Source organism: Eptesicus fuscus, chromosome 24, assembly GCF_027574615.1.
Source record: "Eptesicus fuscus isolate TK198812 chromosome 24, DD_ASM_mEF_20220401, whole genome shotgun sequence".
Taxonomy (NCBI): Eukaryota; Metazoa; Chordata; class Mammalia; order Chiroptera; family Vespertilionidae; genus Eptesicus; species Eptesicus fuscus.
This window is the reverse complement of record NC_072496.1, coordinates 8,496,422-8,521,957: the sequence shown is the minus strand read 5'-3', so window position 1 is coordinate 8,521,957 and position 25,536 is coordinate 8,496,422.

The following is a 25,536-nucleotide window of genomic DNA, read 5'->3' as shown; positions in this document are numbered from 1 at the left end:
GACCATCAAAAGTGGGGGAGCTGGGTGCCTGTCTGCTCTGGCACCAGCCGGAGGCTTCTGAAAGGCCTGGTGCACCAGCGGACAGGCACCCAGCTCCACCGCGAAAAGCGAAAGCATGTAGGGGACCCTACACATGCATGATTCAATCATGCACTGGGCCTCTAGTAATAATAATAAAGCCCTAACCGGTTTGGCTCAGTGGATAGAGCATCAGCTTATGGACTGAAGGGTCCCGGGTTCGATTCCGGTCAAGGGCATGTACCTTGGTTGCGGGCACAGTCCCCAGTAGGGGGTGTGCAGGAGGCAGCTGATCGATGTTTCTCTCTCATCGATGTTTCTAACTCTCTATCCCTCTCCCTTCCTCTCTGTAAAAAATCAATAAAAAATATATTTAATAAATAAATAAATAAAATAACAAAGTACATACAATACCCTGCAAGAGCCTGCGCCATCCAAACGGCTCAAGTGCAAGGGACAGTGGGCTGGTGGAGATTTAGAAGCTCAGGGCAAACACGCAGAACAAACAGAATATCGCGAGACAGGCTGTTACCAGATGTGCTCCAGCATCTGGGTCCCGGGGCGGGGGGGGGGGGGGGCAAGACCAAGTTCTCAGACAGGGGGAGGTGGCTGCCAGTACCCCCAATCCTTGGAGTGATGGACCATTTACCTCCCGCTCATGTCCGAGAGCAGCTATGAGCACGCTGATGAGGGTGGCAGCCACCGTCGTAAAAACCTCGCCGCTGAAAGGATGACGTTACAGGATTTCTGTTTTCACGGTGAGTTGCCCACATAGCCCCCTGCCAGGGAATGCGACAGCTTTACACAGAGTGACACGAAGCCATGGCTGGGCTTTCCCGCGAAAGGCGAACGGGGGTTTTTGGTTTGGATGCTCCAAGGGGAAGCCACTGGGGTCCCCCTCAGATTGGTTCGCGCAACCACCCTCCTTCTAGGGAAGCCTGATCCCCCGATTCTCAGAACCACAAAACACGAAACCATTCATCGCTTGCCTCTGAACCTTGCCTGAGCCACTCAACACCCCTGCCCGAGGCCTGCGCCGGCCTCTCCTTTCAGGGGAGCTGGTGTCTGGGGCCAAGCGCATTTCCATACGCGCTGCACGTGGGCAGGAACCAAACCAGGGAAGTCAGCTGATTCAGGAAGGACTGGGAGGTTTGTTTCCTCGCCGCCTCCCCCTGGTAGATTGGCTGCTGCGTGTGACTTTCCGGTGTGATCACCGCGCGTGAGGCTTGGCTGGCTGACAGGAACGGACAGAGCGCTTGGCTGCTAACACCCTGACTCCGACACGTGGGCAGTCGCTGTTCAGCACCTCGGATGTGCCGGTGAAAAGCCCACGACTTCTCCAGGGCAATGATCTCTGTCGGCGAGCCCTCCAGATGTTGGGGAGCCTATGGCCTGGCCTCGGTGATCTTTCTCACCCAGGGAAGCCACTGGCGGGGCCAGGGCTTTGGAAACCTGAACCCACCACGCGCTAGAGCAGGGGTCCTCAAACTTTTTAAACAGGGGGCCAGTTCACTCCCTCAGACCGTTGGAGGGCCGGACTATAGTTTAAAAAAAACTATGAACAAATTCCTGTGCACACTGCACATATCTTATTTTGAAGTAAAAAAACAAAACGGCAAAAACACCCACATGTGGCCCGCGGGCCGGGGTTTGAGGATGCCTGCACTAGAGTCTGGACAACGGCCGATGGAACCCAGGATTCTCGGGCCCTAGATATTACACCAGTGAATTAGCAGATGCTTATTGATCACATATGCCTGGACCAAAGGGCACCAAATTTTACACTTGAAAGAGCTATCACCGCCCTGGCTGGTTCAGCTCAGCGGATAGAGCGCCGGCCTACAGACTGAAGGGTCCCAGGTTCGATTCCAGTCAAGGGCACATGCCCCCATTGTAGGCTCGATCCCCAGTAGTGGGTGTGCAGGAGGCAGCTGATCAGTGATTATCTCTCATCCTGGATGTTTCTCCCTCTCCCTCTCTTCTTTGAAATCAATAAAAATACATATTTTTTAAAAAATCTATACAGTATATTTTAATCATGACTCTGCATGTTAACTCTTCAACCTTCAGCTGGTGGCTCTCCCTCCCTAAGCCTCTTCTCTTATCTGTAAAATACAGATAATCGCCACATCTGGATCATACCATTGTTACGAAGAACCAGGGGCATAATCATCCCTCCGCCATCAGTAACGTGGAGTTTCCTAGGAAGGGCAGGGCTTGGACTGGGCAGGGTAGTGGGTGGGGGGGAATAGGTGTCAGACGTGAAGTATAATCTGCGTGTGATTTCCCGGTGTGAACAGGTCTTTGGAACTTCCTCTCATGAATCAGCATCTCTCAATGCCAACATGAAGGGTGAACCAACATGAAGTCTGGCTCGGATCTGTTCGGAGCCCAGAGGTACAATCTGGTCTGGAAACGCGAGGCTGTTGAAAGGTTTTTAGCTGAGAAGGTATTTGCTCCCTTGATGTGAAACACATGGTCCACTGGGAACCTCCGGGAAACTCCAGCCATCCCCGGTTCCCATCCCGTGTGTGTGTGAGGGAGGAGACGGGTGCTTGGACAAAGCTTTTATTCTGCTAGAGATAGCCACTGCCGGCGGGGAGACAAGGAAGAGGAGAAAAACAATTAAAGACTTCGAACATGAGCTAAATCAAATAAGCCCACCAACCTCTTAGTAAAACATACAGGCAGTGAGTCAGGGTGTCCTGACACGTGGTTAAAGACTCCCCGGTGTTCAGAGGGGATTGAATAAATAGACTTCAAGTCGTGTGACTCTTGCGAAAATGTCAGAAGAGTCCATAGCCGAAGCCGGTTTGGCTCAGTGGATAGAGCGTCGGCCTGCGGACTCAAAAGTCCCGGGTTCGATTCCGGTCAAGGGCATGTATCTTAGTTGCGGGTACATCCCCAGTAGGGGGTGTGCAGGAGGCGACTGATCAATGTTTCTCTCTCATCGATGTTTCTAACTCTCTATCCCTCTCCCTTCCACTCTGTAAAAAATCAATTAAAAAAAAAGAATTGATGAATAAAGTAAATTAATAAATGAAAATATAAAAATATTTAAAAAAAAAAAAAGAGTCCACGTCCCTGGGTGGCGTCCTTTTCCTCCTCCCGTTTATGAAAAAATCACAGATCCGCAGGGTCGGGGGAGAAAGAAGAGATCCCCCCGTCCCACCCCGATTCTTAACACATGTGTGTCAGCGGCAAGAGGACCCTGAGCGAAAAGGATCCCCAAGTTCAAAGGGTGACTCAGCTCCAGGACCAAATAAGAGAGGCGAAGTGGAAATGGAGACGCGGGCACAAGAGAGCGGCTCAATGTTCGGCAACTTCTTGTTTTTCTGAGCGCTCACCACACACTCGTGAGCTTGACTGTGTGTAAGTCTGAGGACTTTCTGCCTCTGTAAGTGCTTCCCAAACACATGTTTTGAAATCAGCATGTATGTTTCCTGATCTTGGTTCCTTCCAGTTCCTAGCCATTTGGAAAGCCAGGCGGCGATGGGAATGGGAGAGAGGACGGAGGGCAGGCCGGCTGCCATATGCAGCTCCCTCTGACTCGATAGCGGAGACGCAATGATGAATAGGCACTGTCAGAACAAATTAGTGAACGGGGTGTGTCGGGGGGATGGGACCCCACTTTTTTATGTTTTTATTGGTTTTTAGGGAAAGAGAAAGGGAGAGGGAGAGAGACATAAAAACATGGATAAAAGAGAATCATTGATCGGCTGCCTCCTGCACTCCCACACTGGGGATCGAGCCTGCAACCCAGGCATGTGCCCTGACCTGGGAATCGAACCAGTGACCTCTTGGTTCCTGGGTCGACACTCAATCACTGAGCCACACCAGCCGGGCTGGGCCCTACTTTCTTAATACAGAATTACCGGGTTTAAATGTTCCAGACAAAATGTCTATAATAAGGTGGCTATCAGTTTGTATGTTGTCTATAGTTTATAAGTTGGACAGAAGGAAGGGGGAGGAGATGAGAAATGGAGAGGAAAGGAGAAAGAGTAGGGCGTGGCAAACAGGTAAACATGCAGAAAAACACCAAAATATGAACGAAAAGGTGCACCTGTTTATCGAAGTCTAAGCCCCATATTCTATGCTTTAAAGATGTATTTATTCGTATTAGTCCTCAAAAAACGGGTGGCTTATTATTCCCATTTTGCAAACAGAAAAACTGGATGGTTGCTTAATTACTTCAGAAGCTTGAGTAACGATTTTTTTCTCTTCTCCGTTTGCAATGTGGAAAGATTGCTTTGAAAATGAAAAACAAATGTTCGCTGCCTTGTGGTGGCCCTGTGTGTCTAGAAGCATCGATCCGGGCAGCTGATCACAGAGCAGATGGAGGACTCGCAGGGAGGACACTGTGGACCGGGTGGGGTGGGACTTGGATCAGAGCGCAGATCTCCACAGAGCTTGCCGATAGGTCGGATCCCTTACTCCCCCTGCTCCTCTCCCTGCAAGCTGTACTGCAGCCCTCGCCTCGCTGAAAAGGGTCATTAAAACCCACATGAGCCCTAGCTGGTTTGGCTCGGCGGACAGAATGTCGACCCATGAACTGAAGGATCCTGGGTTCGATTCCAGTCAAAGGCACATACCTCGATTGCAAGTTCGATCCCTGGCCGCATTCGGGAAAACAACCAATTGATGCAACTCTCTCACATCGATGTTTCTCTCTGTCTCTCCCCGTCCCTTCCATTCGCTCTAAAAATCAATGCAAAAGTATCCACAGATGAGGATTAACAGCAACCTACATGAAACTTTCACTCAGTCTAGTCCTAGATGAACTATTTTTAAAAAATATGTTTTTGTTGATTTTAGAGAGAGGAAGGGAGAAGGAGAGAGATAGAAAACATCAATGAGAGAAGAAACATCATCCATTGGCTGCCTCTAGCATGCCCTGCCGGGGATCAAGCCCAAAATCTGGGCATGTAGCCCAACCAGGAATCAAACTAGTGACCTCGTGGTGCATGGGTCGATGCTCAACCACTGGGCCACACCGGCCAGGCTAGATGAACTCTTTCAACTCACTCAACTCATCAGTGCCAAGCGCTTGCTTGAGAGCATTTGTTTGCCATTGGAATAACATTTAAAAATACCCAGGTTTCCCTTTCCAAAACAGAACTGTCTTCTACTTTGGAATTGCAACCGTGGGGCTATTTAAGAGAGCAAGCTTGTAACAACGGAGTGAGCAACAGAACAATCTTCTCTAATTGGGAGGGAAGTTCCTCATTTTTCCATAACGGCATCTACATTACATGTCCAGATGCTCCGCCAGATTGTTAGCTCTACACCCCAAAGCATCTGATGTTGGCAAGCTTCAGCCAGGACGCGCAGCCGACGCCAAAACAGCCAAGGAACCCTGGGAACGAGGACTGAGGCTCAATTAGCAGGTTTAGAAACAAGCTAATCAATTAGCAGCCTGGCCTCCTCCAACTCACCAAATTAAGATGCCTTTAAAAGCCATAGCCGATCTTTTTGTGCATGAACTTTCCCCTCTGGTCTCTCCTCTGGGAGGTTAGCCATTGTAAGAAAATAATTGTATGAATCATCTCTTTTTCTGGAAAATTCCCAGCGCCTCCAGGTGTGACACAGATGGTGGACAATAAGTGGGGGGAACAAGTTTTCGTGGCTAGGCACACACAGCCATGGGCTCGCATAAACAGCAGGTCCTATTACTTCTCGGCGGGGCTCCCCACCGCTCCCCCAGTCGTACCCATGTCCCATGCTCCACACTCAGCATAACTGTCTAAAGGGAGAGAGAAACCTAGCAAACCCAAAAGTGCCCTCCCTACAAGGGCTCTGGAATCAGACTGCCATGATTTAAAGTCCAGTGCTTCCACCTACGGACTGAGTGTTATTGGGTAAGCCATTCACCAAGCAATTCATCCTCTCCAAGTCTCAGCTTCTTCATCTATAAAATGGGGGTAACATCAGTACCTGCCTCTTGAATTCTTGTGAAGATGGAGTTAATGCCTGGAAAGTAACTAGCCAGGGGCCTGGGACCAAGCTTCATGGTGAAGGCACACTTGCTAACCTCCACTATTCCTACAGAGAATAAAATAAAGAAGAAAAGGGGAGAGAGAGGGAAGAGGGAGGACAAGAGAGAGAGAGAGAGAGCGATAAGAAAGCAGAGCGAGGGGAGGAGAGGTTGAGTTTATTCTCTTCATATTTCTGTGATGATGGAAGAAGATTTAGCTGAACATCTTTTTTTAAATATATTTTATTGATTTTTTTACAGAGAGGAGGGGAGAGGGATGGAGAGTTAGAAACATCGATGAGAGAGAAACATTGATCAGCTGCCTCCTGCACACTCCCCACTGGGGATGTGCCCACAAACAAGGTACATGCCCTTGACCAGAATCGAACGTGGGACCCTTCAGTCCGCAGGCCGATGCTCTATCTACTGAGCCAAACCGGTTAGGGCAAGCTGAACATCTTTAGGAGTGTGTCTCAGCCAGGAAAAGTGAGATACCCTTTTAAATATATTTGATTTCAGAGAAGAAGGGAGAGAGAGAGAGAGAGAGAAAACATCAATGATGAGAGAGAATCATCGATCAGCTGCCTCCTGCACACTCCACTGGGGATCGAGCCTGCAACCCTGGCATGTGCTCTGACCAGGAATCGAACTGTGACCTCCTGGTTCATAGGTCGACACTCACCCACTGAGCCACGCCAACTGGGCATGAGATGCCCTTTAGAAGAGGGAAGTGGAAACCAGGAAGAGAGCAGGGCAGGCTGCACTCAGTGCCTGAATGATGATGATGAACCAACCACTGTACACGCATCATCTCACCTTCTGGAGTGAACTGAGATTCGGAGTCAGGCCTGTTTGTCTCCAAGCTTCACCGTCTTTCCATGTCACCACCCTAAACCGTCCGCCCACAGCAAGTCCGATCTGAAAACGATCTGCCTGGTTTCCCTTGTTCTGGGGGTGCAATCCTACCAAACAACGCTGGCGGGGGAACATTTAAGCTGTGATCTTAGTTCCACGTAGTCCCGTACCATCCCAACATGAAACTCAACTCTGATTGACGTACTAAGCAGTTCTAGATCTGGGTGCTGGTGGGGAGAGTTTTGATGGTCTTTAGTCGCAGACTCTGGTCAAAAGGAGGAATTAAGCTTCTCAGGAAAAAACATTCTAAGTAAAATGAAGTTGGAAATAAGAGCTGCCTTTGCAGATACCTCAAACTCCACAGGTTTCACGGGAGTCTAGGCAGCCAATGGCCTGCAGAAGTTTGAAGGAGTTGGCCCGTTTTTGTTGATCCGGTTAGAAGGGCGTGAGAAAGGCCATTGAAGGGGTGGTGCCTGGCACAGTCCCTGGCAAGGGAAGGCCCTCGATAGCATTGGTTGGGCAAATGAGCAAATAAACCAATGTGTATGTGGCATGTCATCTTCATAATTATATGATTGGCTTCATTACTTTTTAATTTTCTGACTCTCCCCTTAGCAAGTAAACTGCATGAAACTGATACTTTTCCATGTTCACCACTCTATCCCTGGTGTCTAAAACAGTGCCTGGCACATAAATATTTGCTGAATGAATGAGTGAGTGAATGAATTGTACTTGTATTCCTAGGATCGAGTGCCATGCCTGGATGGAAATGTACTCTGCTTTCTTCTATAATTTAGTAACAATTCCACTCCAGAGGCTACTATTAATTTTTCATATAATCAAAGGCAATCATGGACTGAATTTTATGGATAGCTCTTTCCAGAACAGGGACGTATCTTTCGCATCACCAAACCTTGACAATGGTCATCTGTTGCAGGTTCTGAATTGCAGAACCTCCTGGTATGAGCTTCTGGGTAACCTTTGACTTAACAGACCTCCCCCCTCCTTTCCTCAAAGCCAATAGAAATCCATCTTAGGAGATGTTCTGCTGAGAGAGAAGTAATGTGCCCTTCACACAGCTGTTTTTCTGACCAACTCACACTTCAACTCTTTCAAGTACTGCCTGTAACACTCACAAAAGAAAACAAATCTCTCTTGACACAACATTTTGACCAAGTTCAATCTGGTTATTCGTGTTATTCCAACTTTTTTTGGTAGAAAAGATAAACATGGTCTCTGCAAACACACACACACACACACACACACACACACACACACACACACGAAAAAGCACCACTCAGGCCCTTCCAAGGCCCAGCCCTGGTTTCCAGATGCTCCCCTATTCAGCTTGGTTTCATTAAAGCTCCATATGTCAGCAACCCATCAGCTTCAGGTGTGATTCAGATTGCCCCAAAGCGAAGCTGAGAAATGTACGCCTACAACAAAGCCCATCATTACAAGGGGAGGCTTGTTTTGGGGGGGCGGGGGCGGGGAGGGGCAGTGGTATACAGTGATTACCTCCCACCCTTCTTTGGATTTAGAAACATCGAAAAGCGGACTTGGTTCCGATCCAGTCCTTGACTTAGATCAGTGACCACGCTCTGGAGGGAGGCAAGGGACCTGAAGTCTGACTCCTGGTCCGAGCTGGCTACCTCCCCAACAATGTCACTGTTTGCAAAGGACCCTGAGAAGTCGGGTGCGTCTGCACCCTCCTCCCACAGTGGAAACCTCCCAGCACGCTTGTTTATTCTCCTCCTTTCTCCCCTTGGTGTGTCAGATCGGAACTTTTTATAGTGCCTCCGGGTCTGTAGTTAACACACAAAGAAATGTAATTAGCTGACAGAGTTTGCTGGCTGCAGTAGCCACAAATGGAAAGATAACTCCCAACGTGATCCAGTCATGGATGACAACCAAACTCCTGTGGGAGGGGAGAGAAATTCTCTTTGAAGAACCAAGAGGCCTGAGGCCCAGAGCACACAGGACAGGCAAAGGCTGCGAGGAAATGCATGGAAAACCAGGTTCCCTGAATGGGGAGCTCGGCCCAGCTCTTAAGAATCTGACTTCAGGACAAATATGTGACACCTTAATCAATAAAGAAATTAAAAAAAAAAAAAAAAAAAAAAAAAAAAAGAATCTGACTTCATGCAACCAAAACAAAGGTGGTTCCTACACAAACCCAGAACAGATGGAAAACTCATTCACAGAATTCTAGAAATCACTAAGTATCTTTCCTCCATCACTTTTCCAAGAGACATGACCAGAAGTTTTAGGTTCTGTGTGAACACAAGAGTAGCTCATTCACATTTATCTGATCTACGACCTTCCACAACAATCCATCTGTGTGGCTCAGGCTCTGGACAGAGTGCACTGACCAGCTGTCTTCAGCCCGTGAAGAGAAAAGCTGTCCCTCTGACAGCTCACAGGATGCATGTGGGTTAGGAGGGGTGTCCTTGCAACAAACAGTCTTTATGTTTTAAGTCGCATCTTGCAACAGGTTGAGAAGCATCTGAAAACGAACAAACATTGAACTTCCTAGAGTAGTCTTGATGCCCAGGGTACAGAGTACAGAGCCTTGGACTACTATACAGACTGATCCCATCACTGGGATGTGGGATACAGCTCCTTAGAAATTCCACAAAAGCTACCATACTAATCAATATGTGACAGCATTTTTCTGATTCGACGTCAGTGACAAATCAGCTTAAAGGGATGGTTGACAGCTACAGTGGGAAGAGCCCTGGATGGATCTGAATTCTTCTAACTTGCTGGATGACCTCAGGCAAGTCATTTATATCCCTGACTCAATTTCCATATCTGCAAAATGGGAATAACAGCATCTGGCCTGGCTACTACAGAGAACTGAAAAAAGGTGAAATATGCAACAACAACAAAAAAATGCTTTGGTCTTGGGTAAATGCCCAAAAGAACTGAAAGTAAGGAATCAAACAAGTATTTTGCACACCAGTGTTCAAACCAGCCTTACAACCAGCAAAAGGTGAAAGCAACCCCAATGTCTCTGATCAGAAGGATGGATATCCCAAATGAGGTCTGTGAGGTCTATGCATGCAATGGAATAGTATTCAGCCTTAAAAAGGAAGGCAATACTGACACATGCTACAATATGGATGAACCTTTGTTCTGTCTTTGCGAAGGTGTGTACAGCAAGTGTCCTTGGGATGTAGAGATAATATCTGCCACTGAGCCCTAACTGGTTTGGCTCAGCGGATAGAGCATCGGCCTGCGGACTCAAGGGTCCCAGGTTCGATTCCGGTCAAGGGCATGTCCCTTGGTTGTGGGCACATCCCCAGTAGGGGGTGTGCAGGAGGCAGCTGATGGATGTTTCTCTCTCATCGATGTTTCAAACTCTCTATCCCTCTCCCTTCCTCTCTGTAGAAAAATCAATAAAATATATATATTTTTTAAATATCTTCCACTGAGCATTTCCTGTGTAAAGCATGAGACCACTGTGTCCTTTAGTCATTTGTGGGTGCTGTTGTGCCCACAAATGACTAAAGGACACAGTGGTCTCATGCTTTACACAGGAAATGCCACATGGACCACACTCGAGTAGGAGAGAACAGTAATGATAAGGTGAAATCCAGCTCCCAGCTCCAGAAACCTCCCATTCTTCTCTGTTGAAAGTGACCGAAATGGCAAAATCAGTTGGAAACGATTTGTGTCCTCACCGATCTGGGGTATTTCATTCAGCAGATGCCCCCTAATGCATGCAAACAGGCTTATATAAACAAGGATGGAAGATTCCTATCAGGAAATTTTGGCATGAGTCTCTTGACCTTGGGGCTCAGTTTCAATAACCCTTCAGTTCAAGAAGGAAAGTGTGTTCTGAAGTTGGTTGTTTTGCATCGTGTGGCCAGAACAACTGGCTGATTGTTGGATGTTTTACTTGCCCATTCGTCCTGTTGGTGCTTGAGGATAATGAATCGATACAGGCTCTGGGGGGGCTCTCTGGAGTCCCGGTCCATCTGTCTTCACAGAAGAGCCTGGCTAAACTATGTCAGATCCTGTGCTACTCATAGAGCCGTGTGGATTTGTAAAAAAAAAAAGAATGTACAAGTCAAAATATGATTTATGATACCTTCATGGGGTGCTGTTATCTGAAATGAGATCAGCCCAGCCGGTGTATCTCAGTGGTTGAGCATCGACCCATAAACCAGGAGGTCCCGGTTCGATTCCTGGTCAGGGCACAGGCCCGGATTGCGGGCTCAATCTCCAGTGTGGGGCGTGCAGGAGGCAGCCGATCGATGATTCTGTCTCATCATTGACGTTTCTAACTCTCTGTCCCTCCCCCTTCCTCTCTCTGAAATCAATTTTAAAAAACACATATTAAAATGAGATCACATCTAGGAATGACTACATTGAAGTATGACTTCAGCCCTAAGAAATGGGACCACAGCCGACTTTTAATTTCTTCTTATGCTTCTCAGTATTTGCAAAGTTTCTGCAAATGTACAGAGACTTGCTTTGATACTAAAAACTTTTATGCAAAGAAAGAACCTTCAGATTGAACATGAATTAAAACCATCTATATAATTTGGACTACTGAGTTAGAAAGCAATTATGAAATCTGATCCACATACGAGTAAACGTCTGTGTTATGGTTCAGAGAAATCCATGGCCAAACGGCAAGATAAGCCAGGCCTCGTGGAACAAGTTTATATTAAAGGGAAAGAAAGAGGAGAGGAAGGGAGAGAGGGGAGGGGTATTAAGAAGTAAACCAAAAAAAAAGAAACCTCTGAAAATTAGTTGACTACGATTTCAAAATAGAGAAGCTTCCATGATCAGATCAAAGGACAGGCTCCCATATCCTCAATGGCCTGGCCATATCCGTGGGCACCGCATTTTAAGAACCTTGTCAAAATGGATTGCATTCACAAGGAAGCAACCTGGATGGCGAGAAAGGTCTGGAAAACATCTTCACAGGAGGATGGCTGGAGGAATTCCGCAAATTTAAACTGAAACTAGGAGATGGGCAGTAGCCCTCAAGTGGAGTCTACACAGACACGCAAGAAAAGGATCTGATTGTTTCTTAGAAAATCAACTTGTCTCTCCAGGGCCTAGGAAAGCAATACCAGTAACACAGACCCTCCCTCCCCCAGTCCCTGCAGCCCAATGTCAAAGGCAGTTCTCCAAAGAGGATATTCCCAAACGCCTTCAGCGAAGGCCAGGGGTGGTCAGGTTCCTTTCCTTCTGGATTCTGGCGGCTCAGTTTGCATCCAGCTCTTGAGATATCTCATCACCCTTCTTACAAGAATCCCTTATTGCTTAAGCTCTCAGGAGTGGTCTATTGTTTGCAAAACCCTGAGGAATACATGTCTATTTAGGACTTGCCTCCTAGGCGGTTTTCTTCTTCTCTGTCTCAAAGTTTTATTGCCCTAACCAGTTTGGCTCAGTGGATACAGCATCAGCCTGCGGACTCAAGGGTCTCAGGTTCGATTCTGGTCAAGGGCATGTACCTTGGTTGCGGGCACATCCCTAGTAGGAGGTGTGCAGGAGGCAGCTGATCGATGTTTCTGACTCTCTATCCCTCTCCCTTCCTCTCTGTAAAAAAACAATAAAAATATATTTTTTTTAAGTTTTATTAAGGGAGAAATTATCAATGTGTTTCCAAAACCTAACTCCTTCTAGGTAACACCCAGTTAAGGTGTTAAAAATAGCAAAAACACTCTGAAATTTCATTGGCTCCCAAGCTGATCTTGGCAAATGCCACCAATCAGCAGATGAAGAAAGAAAAGGAGAATCACACCTGGGCGGTTTTTTTGGAGCCACATCTGGAAATGGGCACCCATCATACACACCCACTTTATTCTATTCCCCGGAACTCAGCCACCCCAGATGCAAGGCACCCTGGAGAGAACTCCCTGGTCCATTGTCCTTGGGGCCCCGGGGTCTGGTCTGAGAGAGAGACTTCCCTAAAGATTATTCTCCAAAGATATACACGAAATGGGAGAGGATAGTCTGTTTAGGACAATAGAGTTTCCATGGTTCATTTCTTGCCCATTCCCCTTGGCAACCCAAGAGATCCAAGACTTAAATCAACAAGGCTGTCTTCCAGACTCATGGTTTCTTTGGCAGCAGGATTCCCTTGAAACTTGGTAGGTTTCATATCTATTTGCTTCCAGTCCGTGTCATGTGCCAGTAAACACACCCAATGTTCTTTGCTAGATATGACGCTCAAGCCCGTTCTATCTCTTTGATTTGTTGCCACCCCCTCTCCCCACCATGAATAGTTCTCTAATGTTAGGAATCTTGAGGACATCAGTCGTGTGTGGCAAGTCTCCCCCTTTGACTAGATCTTTGCAACAGAGCTGCGTTTTAATAGACCTTTGTCACCAGCTCTGTGCGCCCTCCATGGTGTGGAGTCAAGAAAGAGTTGGCTTCTACAGTGTGTCCAGGCCCCACACTTCTGTTCTGTTTTGTCATTTCTGCTTGCAAATCGGCCAGGTCTTGCTTCAGCTCATCTCTCTGTTTGAAGAACTCACTAAGCGAAGCCAGTCACATCAACACCCTCTAGTAACATTCTGTTTTCCAACCTAAAGCTACACGCTGTGTCTTCACTTTGCCCTCCAAGCTCTCGCAAGGGAATGGCTTTACCAAGTGTTTGGCCACTGTCTGGCATGGGTCTTGATCTTCCCAGATCCCCACATCAATTTTCCTGCCACCCATCACAAATGCTAAGTCAGTGCCACCACATGCAAAAGAGAAAAAGTCACCCATTTTGATTTAGATAGAATCGTACCACTTTGGTAATAATTTCTATATGAACTAAGACAATGGTAGCTTCTGTGACAGATAAACCCCAAAACCTCAGTGGCTCCCCAGTCTTCTCTGGGCTTCAACACCAACGAGCCAATGATAGTAGAGAAACGCCTCTGTGGAGGAAGGTTTTATATCGATAAGACCTGGATGTAATACACATCATTTCTACCCAAATTCCATTGGCCAGAACTCTGTTATGTGGCCACGCCGAACTGCAAGGGGTGCTGGGAAATGTACTGGTAGTGGTGTGTCTGGAAGGAATAAGAGGTTCAGACAGTTGTTCAAAGCAAGATTGTTCAGGAAAATTTTTATGTTGTGGCAAATTCTGTTCCTATAGCTTCTTAATTGCTTGGAATCGGGTGACAAATATTCAGAAAATAAGGAGCCCTATAAATGTTGGAGGAAGAAAGAACTGGCCTAGTAGCTATTTATAATCAACGCTATGCTGTAGGTGAATTTTTTCTCTTTTGCATGTTGCCAGCAAATAATTATTGAATCTTCATCTTGTTCCTCACATGGTGAGCCGCCTACCATCTCTCCCTTTGTCCTGAGAGTCCAAGAACAGAGTCCTGTGTACCCTCCCTGCTTATTTTCCTCTTCCTCCAGATATTATCATTATTTTTGTATTCATCAAAACTAGTTCCCAGAGCCCGGCCGGTGTGGCTCAGTGGTTGAGCGTCAACCTATGAACCAGGAGGTCAAGGTTCGATTCCCAGTCAGGGTACATGCCGGGGTTGCAGGCTCATTCCCCAGTAGGGGGCATGCAGGAGGCAGCTGGTCTCTCAGGTTTCTATTTCCCTTTCCCTCTTCCTTCCTCCCTGAAATCAATAAAAATATATTAAACACACACACACACACACACACACACACACACACACACACTAGTACCCAGCAAGAGATATCCTGTCCTTTTGGGAATTCAGGAGACCACCATTCTACTGCCTGAGAGGGTTATTCTGATCCTGAAATCATACACCGTGAGCTGAACCTGACTCTTTAGATACGAATTACCTTTTAAGATTTCAAAGGACAGGACAATGGTGAACTGATTTCCCGGAAAACCCTGACTCTATTCTCATTCTAGAATCCTCCTCAGCTGTCAGGATAGAGTCAGGACTGCTTAGATTGAAAAAAAGGAACTTTACTTTGAAAGCTCCATCCCCATGCTGCATAGGAGCTTTTTACATCCTACTTGCCTGCCATGGCAACCCAACGCTTGAGTGACACAAGGAAAGGTCAGCAGCCAGGAGAGAAGGCGAAGAGGCCCGTGAATGAAGGGAAATAACTGTTCCACCCAACAAAGGGCAACAGAGGGCGATCCAGGCATGGGAACTCTCAGCAATCTGAACACTGATGGCCCCAGAGAGTATGTGAGCACCTACTATGTATAGACAGTAAACTAGATGGCCACATGCATGTTAATTCACTTCATTGCTGGCAGTATACAATAATGGCCTAATTTTTATAGATACGAAGACTGAAAAGTTCAATACTTTCCTAATTAATGATTAGGAGCTATGTAAAGGAAATGCCATTTCAGCCCAGGTTGGTTCAACTCTAGATTTTGGTTTTCCCTCTGTAACATGCTTTCTTACCCAACCTCATTAGAAATATCATTAACCAGCCCCCGATTTCTCCCATTGTTACTATTCTTTCTTTCTTTTTTAACATATTTTATTGATTTTTACAGAGAGGAAGGGAGAGGGACAGAGAGTTAGAAACTTCGATGAGAGAGAAACATTGATCAGCTGCCTCCTGCACGCCCCCTATTAGGGATCGAGCCTGCAACCAAGGTATATGCCCTTGACCGGAATGGAACCTGGGACCCTTTTCAGTCCAAGGGCTGAACTGGTTAGGGCCCATTATTACTATTCTTACTATGTAATTGCTGGGGACATAAAAGTCAGAGGCAAGAGCTTTCCCACAGGATCTTTTGCTTCTCATCAAACTGAGGTTGAAAATTCAGCATCTAATTTTCCCAGAGTAACCAAAAGGACAAAACAAAACCAATATGCAGTGAGAAAGGGCAGGAATAGGGTGTTAAGAGACATCAAAAAGGACTACTATTTTGATATCTTCCATACACTTTCATGAAGGAGAGGTCACCAGGGTGTTTTGAAAGATTGACTCTTACTTGAAGAGTGGGAGAAAAAAAGAAGAGCAATTCAATCCCTGCTGTGTATCGTATGCCTTTCCATGTTACAATGAAAGCTGTCGTGTAAGAAGAATCCCCTCTCTCTTTGTCAAAGACACAGTTTAACCATGTGTGTAAAGGTAAGTAATACTTCTCCTATTCTACTCAAAGCATTACAGCCATGATATTCCAAATGGCCCATCTCTTACAGGCTCAATCCAGCGAAAAGATAAATGAGGAGCCATTTACATCACTGGAAATGTATGCCTGAGAAACGTTGCTCTTTAAAAATTCAACATGAAGTTTCAATTATGCAAGATGAATCCGTTCTAGAGATCTGCTCTATGTCATCGTGTCTGTAGTTAACAATACTGTATTGTACACCTAAAAATCTGTTAAGAGGGTTGATCTCATCCTAACACAATAAAAAAAAAAAAATCTAACATTGGATGACATCAAGAAGGGAAGTGGTCAGAAACTAACCAGGACATTCTTACCTGGAAACTGAGAGGTCTTAAGACTGTACTTTTAGGGGACCAATGATAGCAACCTGCCTAATTGCAAATCTTTCTCTTTATGTGATGATGAAAGGTTATTTTTAAGTAAACTGGAATTAGATACTCAAGCAACCTTTTTAACATCTTTTATCAAAGTGGGAGAGTTGCTAAGAGGTGAATGCCAATCAATTTCTTTTCATGTCTGTAAAGATACAACAAAAGGAATAGACTTAAATTACAGTCAGAAAGCTTTCATATCCACCTAGGAACGGGCCTTCTTGAGGATGATAAAGTATTTATTTAGAATACGCGGTAAAGCCTCCATTCTTAGACATTGTCAAGAAGATGAAATATTTGCCCTGGATTAGCACCCTTTGCTAAAGTCAGGGCAAAGTTCCCCTTAGCTCTGACTCTATAAAATGAATATCTTTTAAAGGTGCATGAAAGTAGCTGATTTTTTTTTAAATTTTCTCTACAAATTCAGGGCTGAAATTTAAGCTTAGAACATTGCCTATTTTAGCCAATCAATTAGTCTCTCTCATCTCTGGTGTTTTTATCTCCCTCTACCTTCCTCTCTGAAATCAACAAAAATATATTTTTTAAATAAAACAAAAATAAAAAAATTTTTTTAAACAATGCCTAATTTGATTATACTTAATAGTGACAAAATGGTTCCCTCTCTGGAAATCATTTCTTTGAAGATAAACTTTAAAACTATCAATATGCCTAGCACACCACAGAAAGTGATGTTTATCCTATTTCCCCTCAATGGTATGTTGGAGTCTGCTCATACAGGGTCATAAAAGCCAATCATGCCCTAGCCGGTTTGGCTCAGTGGATAGAGCATTGGCCTGTGGACTGAAGGGTCCCAGGTTCCATTCCGATCAAGGGCACATACCTGGGTTGTGGGCTCCAGTGGGGAGCGTGCAGCCAATCAATGATTCTCTCTCATCACTGATGTTTCTACCTTTCTCTCCCTCTCCCTTCCTCTGTGAAATCAATAAAAATATATTTTATTAAATAAAAAAAATTTTTAAAAAGCCAATCATGTCCATTGGTAGATGAATGGATAAAGTAGATGTGGGATATATACAATGGAACATTACTCTGCCATGAAAAAGAATGAAATTGTGCCATTTGCAACATGCGTGTGCCCCTTACCTTTAGGGTACTTGCTTTCCCAGGAGACACCTGGGTCTCTGTATCAGCTATGTATAGTAGCATAGCAAACCATCCCAAAATGGAGTCATTTGAAAAAAATGCAAATTAGTTATTGGTAATGTGTCTATCATTCCGCTAGATCGTTCTGCAGGGACCGATTTAGTTGAGCTCCATCATGCAACTGGGGTCAACTGGCTAGGCTGGGATGGGCTCAGGTGTCTGGTGGTTGACTGACAGCTGTGGTGACAAGGTGACTGAGCCACGGGTTGCTCATCATCCAGCGGCTAGCCCAGGCAGGTTCACAGGGTGGTGATGAGTTCCCAAGAGGGAGAGTAGAAGCACCTACAGTCTCCTGATACCTAGCCTTAGAGCTGATATCATTTCATTTCCCTGCATTCTATTGCCCAAAGCCATAAGGACGGCCCCCATTCCAGGGCTGGGGAACTAGATTCCATCCCTTGATGGAAAGTGTTGCAAACTCACATTGCAAAGGCTGTGGCTCACGAGAGAGATAGAAAGGAGGGGCCATTTTTGTCATCTCTCACAATCCCTTTCGCAAAGAAAACACTGGTTAGCCCGCTTGATATTCTAAGAAATGCCCAGACATGTCCGAACACTAAGGAGAGCTTGGGTTCTCACTCTTGGAAACTCGACGGCTATATAGAGTACAGCTCTTTGAGATTGCATGACCTCTTCCTCTATCTCAGGATGAGAAAGACACCCCGCCCCACACATGTAGTTACCCACAACCATGTGTTGCAGAGCCAGAGTTCTGCGTCCCAGGTGTAGCTGGATCCTGTCCACTCCCACGTGTGTACATTAAGCACCTACCAGTTGTTTGGTCTTGGAAGGGGGATGTTACATAATAGGCTTACCACATAATTAAGAAATATTTTTCTTGGATCCCTATAGCTCCCTCCTCCAGTTTGCCCTTAATTGCATTTTATATTTTAATAACATTGGCCCGAGACACTGCACTCAACGAAATTCAGAGATGTGTTTAAAGAACACTTTGATCTAACTTCCCAGATGAAATCTCCGCAAATCCATTTAATTCTAATTTAGTATTAAAGTGCTGCGTATTGTTTCGTTAACAGAAAGAATGCCAACACTACCACAGGAAAAGGTCAAAGAGATGAGAAGACGCGGTGAGCCACGTCGTATTTGTGTTGCGCGTGGATATTTTTTCTTCTTTATTCTTTTGCTATTGACATTAGCCTTTGAAAATGCCTGAGGGCACTTAACATTATAGCTCTCCATGGTGATTTATGAGAATATCTGTGGAAGCCAGAACTCATTCCTCACACTTTGTGCTCTTCCAGGAAACGTATCCCTAGGTTTGGGTTCCAAGTGGTAATACTGTGGATAAAAATTCAGCGAATGATGTATGTAGCAACCCAGGAAATTTGCTGATGAACATTCCCTGGAGCGTGTAACCCTAGAGTAAGCAAATCTATAGGATTCCTTCTTTCTTCCCTCCACTTTTCCCTCTCTGTATCCCTCTTTCTATACTTGGAATCTCCTATCACCAAATTTACTTCAAAAGCCATTCACTAATTTTTGACATCTGAGTCTCTGGGAAGAAACCTATTAATATGCATTCATTGTTCAGGAGACATGAGCCACAAGGAGCAAGCCCAAAGCTTCTGAAATGCTGCTCACTGGTTTTGCTGTTCCAGTGGAGAGCCCTGTAATTCCAGGCGTAGACATCCCAGGGAGGGGTAACAGGTTAAGCCATTCTCAGCTGTTAATAACCAAACACAAGTTATTCATCAACTAATTAGAAGTCACCTTGGAAAGCTGAGGACGGAGCCTTGAGCAACCACTCCAGTAGCCCAGAATCCACAGGAGAAGATGGAAAAGCATTAAAGCATAGGGAAGACGGTCCCAAAGGCAAACCTCTCTCAAACTCTGCGTGAGCCCAGCCTGGACAAGATAGATGCACGCAGGCCGCCTATGAAAGCCAAGTTCAGATCCCACAGCAAGAACGGGATTATACAACATGGGAGAGATATGACCCCACACGTAGGTCTAAGAATGCTCTGTTCTATTGGGAAGTCAATATTTTGATTCCATTGTATCAGAAAGCGTTGGGTCCTCGTGGAGAGCTCTGTAGAACTCTCCCGGGTGTTGTAAACCTTTGTTATCTGCATCGGACTGTTTCCAGGATGGTGGACCTTTTGGTGAGTCTACATCCTCCCAAAATCTTTCTGCAAGTCTGATTAAATCCATCTGGCTCTGATTAACTTGCAATTAACCTGCCAACGACTGTCTCCGAAGAACAGCCGAGTCCAGGCAGCTGAGACATCGTCTTGCTAAAGCTAGATCTTGGAAGAACATGGGAGACCCAAGTGGTCAAAGGAGGGGGATGTCACTGGGGGCTGGAGGCATCGAGGGGTCCCATGAAGGGAAGTCGGTGTGAGCCAGGCTGGCAGGAAGCAAGCATTTCTGCTCCTTCGTGGCCACCCCAGTGTTTAACAGTGTCTTACAAATAACAGATATGTAATAACTACGTGTTGATGGAAAAGGGGCCAATGAGGACTAATAAATTTCTCGATAAATCACCAAGAGCAACAACTCCAAGATTTCAATTAGTTCAACATCATCCCAAGGTTTCAGGACCCCATGTGACCCCGATTGGTGGGCGGGGTGAGTGCCTTCTTCAGCATCTAGCAATGTGCTGGGGCAGCTCTCGGGAGATTTGTATTCCCAGTCAGGCCTCACTGAGACTTTCGTCCAAATCAATGAGCCTACACATTGAGAGTCAAAATCCTTTCTTTAGACGGGATGGGATAGGGAGGAGAAGACCCAAGAATGGGTTGTTAGATTACAGTCACTAGGTGTATTGGTGGGTTCCTGCTTTTTCCCTTCTGATTGTAGTCCAGCCTATTTCTGGGGAAGTTTTAACCTCCCTATTCTATACCCAAGATATTAGAGAAAAAGAGGGAATGAGTGGGAAAGACATGAGCCCAGCGGGGTGCTGGCTGTTGTTTGAACACCCACCTGATGCTTTTAACGAGTTATTTTGCTACTTCGTTGACCCAGCCCCCAGGTACATGCTCTTGACCGGGAATCGACCCCAAGACACTTCAGTGTGCTTGCTGGCTGATGCTCTAACCTCTTAGCAACACCGGCCAGGGCCAAAAAAATCCCTTTGGAAAAAGACAACATATCTTACCCCTCAATGAATTCTAGAACACAACGATGGTGCCCAGATGAATGGGTAATGAACAGAAAAGGGGAGTAGGAAGATTCAAGAGTCCTTCATCCAAACATCTTGGATGGCTGTTAGTTTAATTTCCTGCAATCATCACTTTAATATATGTAGATTGTTTTTACAACTAACAAGATTTCCTTCCCTTCCCCCAAGGCCTTTTGCCTAGCAGTAAGCTTCCAAAGTACAACTATGACTAAACAAAGTGCTGGCATTTCCAACGATAACTAACTATCCCCGGAAGCAAAGCAGGGCTACTCCGTGAAACTGAGTCCTACACACCCAGCAAGCCAGAACATTTTCTGTCAACGGATGCTGCCAAAATCAGATGGTTTTCATCAGCAAGAAGAGAGAGATTCCAAAAGGTGGAGATCTTATAAATGCATTGGAAAATGTCAGCATTTTCGGTTCAAGTTATGATGGAAATGAGTATAACCTCATATTTTAAAATGCTCGGAATGCTCTTGATGTGGGAGAGAAGCGAAGGGAGAGCCAAGGCTGCCAGGACAGTGTCCTGATGTCTCAGATGGACGTGACAAGAGGATGAGCCCGGCCAAGAGTCGCCCTTCACCTGGGGCACTGTCACGCTGTAACTGGGAAGCCATGAACATCATAAAGCTGATGGCCAGTGCCAAGGACGCTCACTCAAGGATGTCCCACCCAAGAAAGGATGGCTCACCCCGGCCGGTGTGGCTCAGTGGATAGAGTGCCAGCCTAGGAACCAAAGAGTCCCAGATTCGATCTGGTCAAGGGCACGTACCTTGGTTGCAGGCTCTTCCCCGGCCCGGGCCCTGGTCGGGGCTCATGCAGGAGGCAACCCATTGATGTGTTTCTCTCACATCGATGTTGCTTTCTGTCTTTCCCTCTCTCTAAAAATCAATGGGAAAATATCCTCAGGTGAGGATTAACAAAACAAAAAAAGAAGAAAGGATGGCTCTCAGCAACATGCCCAACTCAACAATTTCCTTCACACTATACTGTGAGTGTCAATTTTTTTGCTACTGACCAAAATATCAAGGAATCTTTTCTTTGTGGTGGTAATGTCCCTGTCTCTTTCCCAACCTCGTGTTCCCTGTAACATGTAGATGGTGTAATGCCTGGGCCGATGTGAATGAAGGAAAGGAGGCCCAAAGGCAGGACCCACCAGTCCTCATTGAGTTCACAGTCTAGTATGACAGAGAAACAGGAAGCAGATAATTACTGAATTATGAGTGAATAAATGTCCTTTGTCATTAATGAAAATATTTGAGTGAGGTTTTAAAATTTTCAAATAGGAAGCAGTGTAGTGAGAATACATGACTAATGGAAAATAAACCAAGTTCTTGTCAAAGAGTGAAGCCATGGGAAGGTTGAAGGTAAAGCCTGTTGATCCATTAGCTACGCTCAAGAGTCTTAGATTCCTTCTACAGGAAAATTAGCTCCGGAAGTCATCTTGAGTCTGTCAAGCAGGAATGGTAACGTCTGTGGTGTTTAGGGAGGCGGAGATATAGCAAGCAGATACAGCAGGAGAGGGAGACTGAAGAGGGGAGTTATTTCCAGGGTCCCTGCGCGGCACCTGCAGGAAGCAGTCCTGACCATGCCCTTCCAGCTTTCACCACGCTGCGTGCATTGCAAGCATTTCATCAAAGCCACAGCACGCTGCCTGTGAGTAATCTGCCTGGGCAGAAACGAGCCTGAATCCAGCCCACACTGCAGACTAAATCACCGTGAGGCCAAAATGCCTTCTCCTGTGTGGGAGCAAGCTCCATCAGAAGGTTCCCCAGGCCCAGCCGGGATGGTTCAATGGTTGAGCATTGACCCATGAAACAAGAGTTCACCAGTTTGATTCCTGGTCAGGGCACATGCCCAGGTTGCAGGTTCAATCCCCAGTAGGGGGGCATGTAGGAAGCAGTTGATCAATGTGTCTCTCTCATCAATGTTTTTTGTTGTTGATGTTGTTGTTGTTCGTTTGTTTTTAGTGAGAGACACATCTATTGGAGGCCAGGGATCGAGCCTGCAACTGAGGAACGTGCCTTGACCGGAATTGAACCCGGGATCCTTCAGTCCGCTGGCCAACGCACTATCCACTGAGCCAAACCAGTTAGGGCTCTCATCGATGTTTCTCTCTATCTATCCCTCTCCCTTCCTCACACTTCAAAATCAATAAAAACATATTTTTATTTTTTTAAGTTTATATAAAAGGGTCCCCAGGAAGGGCTGATCTTCGGGCGAGATGTCAGTGTTCCCAAGCAAGCACTGAAGAGGGACCCCATCCTCCAGGGATAGCCAGCCGGCTGGAAGAGTCCAGTGCTACCCAACTGATTTTGGTGGCAAATTGGTGGTTTGCCCACAAACTTGGAAATTCAGTCAAACCAATGTGAATTGCACTGTGGCTCCTTTTTTTTTTGCTCTGTTCTGGATCCTTTTAAAATATGTGATTGCCTCCAAAAGGTTTTCATAAGCTACTTATGGAAGAAAGAATTTTTTTACTAGACTTATCAGGGGATCACTTCATAACTTGTGTGTCTAACCATTATGCTGGACTCCTTAAACTGCTATATTCAATGTCAACTGTAACACAAAGATAAAAAGTAATTTTTTAAAGAAAAATAATTGGTTCTGGCTGGGTGGCTCAGTTAGTTGGAACATTATCCTATACACCAAAAGGTTGCAGGTTCGATTCCCAATCAGGGAATATATTTAGGTTGCAGGTTTGATCCCTGGTCTGGGCGCATACAGGAGGCAACCAATCAATATTTTTCTCTCACATTGATGTTTCTCTCTCTCTCTCTTCTCTCTCTCTCTCTCTCTCTCTCGCTCTCTCTCTCTCTCTCTCTCTCTCTCCCTTCCGCTCTCTAAAATCAACAAACATATCTTCAGGTGAGGATTTTAAAAAAAAATTGTTTTCCAGTCTTCACTCTCTAGGAAAAGACCAAATTTCCAAATTGAAAATGGAATTTGCCCTTCTGCTCCTGTGTCTTATTCATGGCAAGAAGGCAGGTGTGCAAACCTGCACCAGGCACAACCACCTACTCAACAGGCAATCAACTTTATTTAGTTTAATATCTTGAGTCCAATGTGGGATAGTCCATCCTTCAAAAATATCTCCAAATGGCCAATTTAGCCGCCATCTCTTCCTATTTTGCTTTGTCTTTGTCATTCCTGTCCCCCTTCCTTCCCTGCACGCCGACCCTGAGAACAAAACTATGTACCGTTTTTTCCAGCGTATAAGACGACTTTTTAACCCAGGAAAATCTTCTATACGCCGTCATCTTATATGCCGGAAAATACGGTATCTTGATTTGAGACCCACCGAGACCCACCTTACCCAGTCCTCCACCTGTTCTCATGCCTGGCATCCCCAGCACTCGTCCTCTCTCACGCATGTATCACCCCAACATGTGTTAGAACTGCTTTCAGAGGGAAGCCCCAGGTCTGTTTGCACAGTTAGGAGGGGAAGGGGCAGACTGAAGGCTGTCACAGGTTGAACCCCCTCCCCCCTGAGACTCTGACTCTGAGATTTGGATCTAGGAAGCCGATTGGTCAGAATGCTCAGGATGAGCACCTGCTGGGGAACCAAAGAAAGCAGACTGGGCAGAGGGAAAAGCTGGCTGGGGTATTATGGAGCGTTCCGGGGCCACAATGGCCTTGGCCATCACCTATATATGCTATATGCTCCTGATTCTCCCCGTGAGTCTGCAGGTGGAGAATAACAACAACAACATTTACTACTTAACACTGGTCACGTTCAGCTCAGGATACTGTTTGCATGCACCCTTTAATTAAATCCTCACAAAATCCTGTGATGGAAATATTATCATCACCATCTTCCTTAAACAAGGCAGTAGGTTCCAAAATTCTTAATCTGCCCTCTGTCATGTAACCAGTGAGTGGTGGATGGAAGATACCTGATGCTAAAGCCATGTTCTTACCTGCTACATGCCAGCAAAGGCCCAGTCTTCTGCCTCTAGAACCCTGGGTCACCCATCGTTGGCCCTGGGTTCCTAGACCATGTGCCCAACTGGAAACCTGAGAAACACCAGGACTTTACCATCACACATGCACCTTTCACAACCACTGGCCCAGAAGAGAGTGTGGGGGCATCTGGGGGAAATGTCTCTGTCCTGGAGAACATTCCTTGAGACCAAATGCATCCACCATCCAATATGGAGTCATTCCAGATCCATTGGAGAGCTCCTCTCTAGTGTTTGGTTACAGCTGTGGAGGCTGTAGGGCTAAGCATCATGTCCCAACTCCTAAAGAAATGTAACCAGGGTCCAACTGGCTGTAGACACTCCACATTCTGGAATATTTTGACTCATGGACGTCCGTGACCTTGCATGCTAGCCCCACGTGACTCCAGTGCACAGGGTTCTTGTTTAATGTGTGACCTTCTCAAAATAGTTACAGATATTCGCTCTCCCTGCAAGGTCTCCCTGGGGAGGCTTCGGAGACAGACTCGCCTTTGAGCTTTCCAAGTCCCTTGTTTGGGGTTTCAGAAAATAACCCACAACACAGCACTCCCCGTACCTATCTATCATCACTGTGCTTTTTAGAAATCTGAATCACTTGGAGCTTTGTGCTACTATATTCATTTTCACTGATCTCATGTTTTCCCCTTTCTTCATTTTTTCCACTTAAGGGGCCACTTTCCCACATTTCTGCCAAAAGCTCTGTTCCATGAGAGGTGATAATAACTAAGTTAAGTGTTGAAAACTTCCGAGATGTTTCATGGGGACCATTACGGGCTGTTGCTTTCTTCTTCCTCTTAACAGTGAAGACAAAAGGGATGGTAGGACAGGAAATCGTCGAGATGCGATAACAGGTATACAGCTTAACCAAAATGAGCTCATTTCCTATTTTGGAAGAAATGGAATTTTTAGGCACTGAGTTTCTCAAGTGATAGCATCATCCTATGAGGGGAAAA